This window comes from Theobroma cacao, chromosome 10, assembly GCF_053813885.1.
Source record: "Theobroma cacao isolate CCN51 chromosome 10, ASM5381388v1, whole genome shotgun sequence".
Lineage (NCBI taxonomy): Eukaryota > Viridiplantae > Streptophyta > Magnoliopsida > Malvales > Malvaceae > Theobroma > Theobroma cacao.
This window is the reverse complement of record NC_142648.1, coordinates 7,017,887-7,026,641: the sequence shown is the minus strand read 5'-3', so window position 1 is coordinate 7,026,641 and position 8,755 is coordinate 7,017,887. Positions and strand designations below refer to the sequence as shown.

Here is an 8,755-nt window from a genome sequence, read left to right as displayed (position 1 = left end):
TTCTAATGGAAAAGTCTGTTAGAAATTCCATCAGTAATACTTTCCGTTAGAAATTCCGTTGGAAAAATGTGATTTTTGCAGGATAACCCGTTGGAATTCCATTGGAAAAAAAATTCCGATGGAAAATTCCGTTGGAAATAATTCCGTTGGTTGGAAACGGTTTTCCAACAGAATTTTCCATTGGAATTCTTTTCCAATGAAAATTTCTATTGGAAATAATTCCATTGGAAATGATTTTCCAACGGAATTCTTTTATATTTAACAACGTATTTCCAATGGAAATTATTTTAGTAAATTTTAATTGCATATCCTTCTACTAATGATTTTTCAAAAAAAATTACTAATTTTCATTTCGATAATAAAATATCTATTCACGTCCACATTTGACTTTCAATATATATAAAAGAAACACACATTACAAACCGAGATTCGAAGTCAAATTCATGCAATTTAAAATTACCCTAACACACAATATCTAAAAAGTTCAACACATATGAATATAAAGCTAAATTTGTTATTAAACAGCTATGCTAAAAACTATCTAAGTATAGCAGTTAAACATAGACATCATATCATGAAATATGATCTTACTTGTCAAGATGTTAGCTTGAAGATCCCGCATTTCCTTGTTTTGAAAGTGTATTAGTCATGATCATGGTTTCCATATGTGCCATAAATTCACTCATGCTTTTCGCCATTACATTCTTAATTTCTTCACGTATTTCTCCACGTATTTCATCCCATATCTTACTCAAGTTTTTTGTAAGATTTTTCACTTTTTCTTCCAATGCAATAGCGGGACTGGTAGCGTTTGAGTTGATAGGGCTACACGCAGACTCAGATGTTGCTACATTGCTGTGTGTTCCAGTAAATAAAGTTGTAGCAGGCAACCGAGTACCAAACCCATACACGTGAGTGTGTGTAGTCTCATTCCCACCAATTGCTTCAGTCTAAGCATTCGGATTAAATTCTGGCTGAGAAGATGAATCCTCACCATACTTCTGCGATAGTACAAAATTATACATTTCTTACATAAAAAATTAAATAAGATTAGTATTCAACTAAGGTCGTCAACTTTAATGTCAAAATTAATCAATTTTGTACGTACACTCGTAGACTTGGACTTGTTATCTATAAAATCACCATGACCCCCTAAATGCTTATGAGTGCGATTGAACACTTCCAAAAAGCTAACATCTTGTTTCATCTCAATTGCCCGCATTTATTTACAACTATATATACTCAATCATAATCGATATATTAAATAACATGCAATGAAAAACCACAGTCAAACTACTAAACATACTATTTAAATTTAGTTTGAAAGAAAACCATGCATATAAATGCGGAGTAAGATTAATTCATACCATCATTTTTGCATGAACCACAAATGGAACTAAACTGCTAGTGTGCTTTGGGATGCTTCTTTCTTTTGCCGTTAAACGATTTTGCCTTGCTTTTCTTGATTTGTTTTGCCATTCTTTTGTACCCCATACTGTATCGATAAGGACATCCCAAATTTCATTTGTGATCCATTCCCTTGACATGCCTTTGCAATCACTAATGTTGTTTGTTTTGGCTTCTGTCATTGCTTTATTCATTTCTTCTGAAAGCATGTCTCGTAACTGATTGGAACAAATTTTTTCTCATATTTTTCGAACCAAAACATCTTAATTTGCAGACCAAACACATTTTTCCTATAGCAAAACAATAACGTAATTAAAAAAATTGATACAAATTAATTGAAAACATCAAGTTAAAATAAATAAATATATAACAAACTACGTACCTGAAATTTTTAAAACATTAACTCCTTTACATCATTAGGGACTTTCTTCCATGTCGACCATGGACCATTGAAGTGATTTTTGATTATCCTTGTTATTGTAACGGTGACCCCTCGCTCGAAAAATGTACTTGTAGAATAAACAAGAAAAAATTTATGTATTAAAATTGATAAGAAATATAACAATTTCATTAACAAATATAACAAATATAACAAGACAACATCCCTCTCCCCAATAAAAGTTATACGTAATCTGTCGGATGAATCTACAAGAGTCTGCAATCTTACACTAGGCCCTCTACCCTTTGACCTTAAGGATGTGTCATCTACACTTGCACCTAAATCAATAGATGGCGATCTATGAGAATCGTGAGGAGATGTCTCATTTTTTACTTGCTCTGCAAATGCACCCAACAAAGAAGGTGTCTCAAAGGGCACATCATTATACTCCTGCTGCATCTGTTGTTGAATGGATAGATCAGTAAACGCATTAGCATTCGGTGGCAAAGACATACTTTTAGAGGCATTTGTTGAACGAGGTCTCGGTTTTGAATGCTTCTCTTTAACCATCGTTCCTGCAAAATTAAAAAATTAAAATTTAGACACAAATTATTTTCAATCAAATTTAATCAAAGTATACAAATCATCAATTTACAACAATGACAAGTATGATTATTCATTTGTGCAATTAAAGCTGCAATTATATAGTATTAATTTCAACATTTATAAATATAAACTTTCTGTTATAATTTTACATCACGTCAAGATCTTGTAATATTATAAAATTAAAGTTAAACAACTATGTAACAAAAAATATAAAACCAATATCATATATGCCTACCATCATCAATCACTTTCAGAATAAGCAAACTCATGTTCTTCATTATTATCACTATCATCACTAAAAGTTTCACAAGCGTCGTCTTCAAGTTCATCTTCTTTTTCATGGTCATCTTCATTTCATCTCCTTCCATGTCATCTTCTTCATCTTCATCTCTTTGCATGTCATCTTCTTCATCCTCAATCAAGAGATTAACCTTTTCATAATCACCACTTGCTAAAACCGCAAAGTTATCAAGTTCTTCCGATGGAGTACCATTAATTGAAATAGACACATCATCCTGGTATACTTCTTCATTCAAATCAATTTCATTTTCTCTATCTCCATTACTAGGAATGTGAAATCTACTCCTAGCTTTTATTTTAAATACTGCCCACCAATCACATTGATCTCTTGTCCTTGATGGATAACTACTATAATAAACTTGGTGAGCTTGTGCAGCTAAAACAAATGGTTCATTACTGGCAAGTACTGAGTTGTATTTAATTTCAACAAGACCATGCAAAGGATCTACCCTAATACGTTTTTAATGTCAAACCAATGACATTTAAATAGCACAACTCTATTTCTGATACCAAAATACTCTAACTCGATTATATCCACTAAAATACTATAAAAGTCACGCTCATAATCATTGTAAAAACTCCCTTTTATGCAAATCTCACTATTCATTATCTTACGATTTTGGCCGTAATCTAGGGTGTGAAACTTGAAACCATTTACAAAGTATCTTTTGTAATACCTTATCATACGTCTTGGACCATGAGAGATTTCAAGTATACGTGGGTCAATTTCATTTGTACGTGTTGTAACCTACGAACATGACATACAAGATCAAAAATTAATAATTACATAATTAATGCCTCAATGTTATTAAAAGTTCACTTCTAATTTACATAAACTTACATAATTTTTAAACCATTTAACGAATCTTGCATCACGTACTTTCTCCAATTCATCTTCCGATATATGCACAACATCTCCCTTGATCATTTCATCAAACATCCTATCATCATATCCACAATTTAGTGATTAAATTCATTCTTATGATCAATCATTTGAGCTTATGGTTAAATGATACTTACTTTATATATGGGAGCATCTCTTTACAATTCATTAAAACATATAGCTTACCAGCATAAAACTCATTTGAAAATCAGGATTTATCTAATGGACCAAAAGAACGCCCAAGATGAGTGAAAATTGAAAGACGACCCTAAGAGTCCACGTCTCCCCCATCATCATTATGTGGCACTCTATTTAATCTTGTTTGCATAGTAGGTTCAAAATACCATGAGCAAAACGAGGATATTTCCTCGATAATATAAGCCTCACATATAGATCCTTCAACAAAGGCTTGACTTTTTACTTTCTTTTTCAAATGTTGCAAAAACCTAAAAATCACAATATTAATCGAACTTTTAAAGTATCTTAAACTATTATAATAAACTATTTGAAAATAAATAACAATTATAGTACCTCTCACATGGATACATCCATCGATATTGGACAGGTTTGCCAACCTTTGCCTCATAAGGTAAATGCATCGGCAAATACTCCATAGAGTCAAAGAAACTGGGAGGAAAGATTTTTTCTAGTTTGCATATAGTTTCACATATTTTTCCTTGCAAAACTTCCATATGATCTATAGGTATTTCAGTTATGAACAAATCTCTAAAAAAGTGAGATATTCTAGCAATCACATCCCAAATTAAGTGAGGCACCATATCACGAAAGATAATTGGGAGCAATCGTTGCAAAATGACTATCATGACTTTTCATCTCATAAAATTTGCAATCAATTTCATTAACACACTGAGATATGTTCGACGTAAAGCCATCAGGTAATCTCAATTGTTTCACCCAAGCACAAACATTTTTTATATCCTCATTGTTTAAGGTCTACGCAGCCTTAAGCTTGAAAATTTTTTCATTATTTTCCACCAATTTCAATTCTGGTCGCTTACAATACACCTTCAAATCTTGTTGTGCCTTTAAGTTGTCTTTCGTCTTTCCCTTAACATCTATCATTCTATTGAATATATTCTTGAATACATTACGTTCAATATGCATCACATCTAGATTGTGACAAACAAGAAGCGTATGCTAATAAGGTAGATCCCAAAATATACTCTTCTTTACCCAATTATGATTAACACCATAACCCGAAATCTTCTTGTCACCGCATTTTGTTCCGAATGGGAGATTAGGAAGCGAATTCAAACGTGACAATATTTCCTCATCTGATAATCGAGGAAATGGTAAGTCATGTTCAACTCTTTTTTTAATAAATTTGTCTCTCTGCCTTCGAAAAGGAAGATTAGATCGCAAGAATTGTCAATGACAATCAAAGAAATAAGGTTTCCTACCATGATCCAATATGAAAGCCTTAAAATGTTCCATGCAATAGGGACATGATAATCGTCCATGAGTACTCCACCCTGACAACATACTGTAAGCAGGAAAATCATTAATTGTCCATAATACTTTCAACTCATATATCAAAGGCTTCAAGGAAACATCTATGTTTTGACTTGGATTTTTCTTCGACAACAAGTTTTGCTAGGTCCATTAGTACTTGGGATGATTTTGCTAAAAAATTCTTGACTAAATTCTTTCCACCAGTTGAGATAGCAAAGATGCAAAATGATGTCACTTCCTTTATGCAACTCAAAATCATTGTATGAGGCTTGGGAGAGATACAAGGATTTGCTTAGAAGATGTCCTCATTATGAGTTACCTAAATGGCTGCAAGTGCAAGCTTTCTATAATGGTTTATTAGGATTAAGTAGAACCACAATTGATGCTGTAGTAGGATGGGCACTAATAGGTAAATCAATTTATGAGGCTTATAACTTGTTAGAGGAAATGGCTTCCAATAATTACTAATGGCCATTTAAGAGATTAGGTCTCAGAAAAGTTGTTGGTATTCATGAGCTTGATGCAATTAATGTCTTGACTACATAAATGGCTACTTTCACTAAGAAAATTGCTACACTAGGTGTCCATGGTGTTTAAAGTCTTTTTGTGACATGTGAGTTATGTGGAGGTGGGCATTTTATTGATCGTTGTCTAATTAATGCTAAATCGGTATAGTTTGTTGAAAATTTTAATACACAGCAGAATAATTCATATTCCAACAGCCACAATCCTAGGTGTAGAAATCATCCTAATTTCTCATGGAGCAATAATTAAGGACCTTCTTTAACACCTAAGCCAAACTTTCCTCTTGGATTTCCACCATAAGTTAGAGTTTTAACGCTTGAGAAAAAGCCTTCTGTGGAAAAGATGTTCATGCAATACATGCAATACATGACGAAGATCGATGTCGTCATTCGAAGTCAAGCGGTATCACTTTGGACTTTAGCGACACAATTGGGTTAGTTTGCCAATTCCATCATCAGTCAACCTTAAGGAGATTTACCAAGTGACACTGAACCAAATCTCAAAAGAAAAAGAAAAAAGCAATGCAATGCGATTACTTTGACGAGTGATAAGTAGCTTGATGAGTTAAAAGGTAAGGAAATGGTAAATGGTGGAGATAAAGTTGATGAAGAGGATACTTCTGGCCAGCAAGTGCAAGTTGATCGAGTTAAGCAAGGGGAAAAAGTATCCACACCACCACAAGTCAAGCCAGATGTTCCTTTCTTTCGTTTTCCTCAAGCATTGAATTAAAAGAAAATCGATAAACAATTTGAAAAGTTTTTGAATGTTTTTAAGCAACTTCACATTAACATTCCTTTTGCAAATGCTTTGGTACAAATAACTTCTTATGTGAAGTTCTTTAAAGAGATCATGTCCAAAAAAAAGGAAACCAAAACATTTTGAGACAATTGCATTTATTGACAAGTGTAGTGCTATAATCCAAAATAACCTTCCACCAAACCTTAAGGATCTATAGAGTTTCTCAATCCCTTATACTATTTGTATTGATAAATTTTCTAAACCTTTTTGTGCTTTGGGTGCTAGTGATTCACTTATGCCTTTGTCTTGTTAGTGTAGAAGTCTCAAAAGGCAATATATCAAAAGAGGGTGAATTGGTATTTAGAAATTTCTTTGAAAATCTAAGTATTAAAATCAAAACTTTTTCACCTAAAAATATTTTCTAGGATCAAAAGCAAGTTTTCAATAATAAATCACTAAACATTAAAATAATATACCAAAGTAAAATATTTTCTTAAGTTGAAAGCTAGCTATGAATACTTAAATGAAAATATTTTTCTAAGTGTAAAGCAATAAATCAATATAAAACTATTTTCCTAAAACAAATATAAGCAATGAATAATAATGTGCAAAATTATAAAGAGACACGAACATTTTATACTAATTTGACTTTTTCAATGTCTACATCCACCCCTTGGTAACAAAGGAATTTCTAATCTATTAAAAGAATTCTTGCTTTTTAACGGGACCAAGCAATAACCTTTACACCAGTTTTTTAAAAATCAAGCGATAACCTTTATACAATCCACAAAAGAATTCTTACTTTTTAATGGGATCAAGCAGTAATTCTTACAATGGCTTTTTCACTAGATTAAGCGATAACCCTTACAACAACGTTTTTTCAAAGGCTTAACAATAAATCCATAAATAGCTTTTTAATGCTAGAACTTTTACAAGATGAGCACAAGGTATAGGAAGAATACCTCTACGAAAGCTAAATGTTATAAATTTTAGCTAAGGTCTAGTGAGAAAAGAAATATTAGCTCAAATGAAGTAAGTATTCAACTTTTGTAAGCTTGGTGGAAGACTAAAATGAAGCTAGAGAGTGAAAATAAGCTTTTGGAGGTCTTTTTAGGGTTTGAAGTTTTCGTTCAAGTTTTTTCTTTCTTCAAAATAGCTCAAATGCAGCTATTCATAGCTAGTGTGAAGTTTTGGAGCCGTTAACACAAGTTTGAATCAAGTTAGACCATTGTTGAAGCTTGAGGGTCGACTACAACACTTTTAAAATAGACTACGTTATTCAAATTTCTCAAATTAGGGCTCTGTAGTTGAGTATTACTTTCTTCTACTAGATCTAACTCCCCAGAACATGTGTTTTACAAATTTGAGTTGCTATAGTTGACTATGCCTCCTCTATAATCAACTTTGTCTGTGTAAAGTCAACTTTTTCATGCTTTTGACTTGTAAGGGTCGACTATACTTAGGCCAAGGTCGACTATGTCTATTCAAAACTTCAGTTTCTTGAACTTTCTTGAACATGGTCAGTTATAGACACTTCAGGGTCAATTATGACTTTATATTCTTCAAGTTTTGCACTCTTTCTGCCTTTGGATCGACTTGAACTTCTCTAAGATCGACTCTTGACTTGTGTCTTTAGGTTTCTCTAGTTTTTTGGGATTTGTCTTCAGTTGTTTCTTCTTTACCCTGCTCTTACATTCAAATAGCTTTTAAAGGCATATTTGCTCTCGCTTTCTTAGCTGAATATGCATTATTTGTAAGCTTATAAGATGTTTTCTAATGGTGTATGGCTACTTAAACAATTTTGTAACTTTAGAGGATTAAAAATATATTTGAAACACTTTCAAATGCTTAACATTTAGTTCAAGATAACATATGATATTTGTCAAATCAAAACATGATTAACTCAAGGCTAACAATCTTCCCCTGTCTAATATGACAAAAACATGAGCATATTGCATTTGAAATTTCTTAAAACCTTCCCCTAACTTAATTGGTCTCTATGCCATTGTTGAAAACATTTAAGTATAAGTGAGAAGGGTATAAGAAATGAATATGACCTTTGAAATTTTCCCCCTTAATTTGTGCATGAAACTTAAAAATGTTTTCAAGACAAATTCAAGTAATATAAGAGAGCATTTCAATGTGCTCATAAACCTTCTCCCCCTTTTTGTTATATCAAAAAGGTTATGGAGCATGAGCTTAAGCATTTAAACTCAAAAAACAATGGTTAGTAATAATTATCAAGTATAAATAAGCATTAAGTCCAATAATCATCACTAATCATTTAATCAAAACAATGAGATATATTTCCATGCAAAGATAATATAAGCAATTGCATCTCACCAATCAAATCACAAATTACTAGCTCTAGAATCATGCTGTAAAAAATAAAATCAATTTGCATTATTGTTATATTCTACAAAAATATATTTTTTGGGAAAATT

At 32.2% G+C, this 8,755-nt stretch overlaps 1 pseudogene; it reads right to left on the bottom strand.

Moving 5' to 3' along the window:
• Positions 1-5,264: 5,264 nt before the first annotated feature.
• Positions 5,265-5,365, bottom strand: LOC148760320 (small nucleolar RNA R71; annotated as a pseudogene).
• Positions 5,366-8,755: the final 3,390 nt, after the last annotated feature.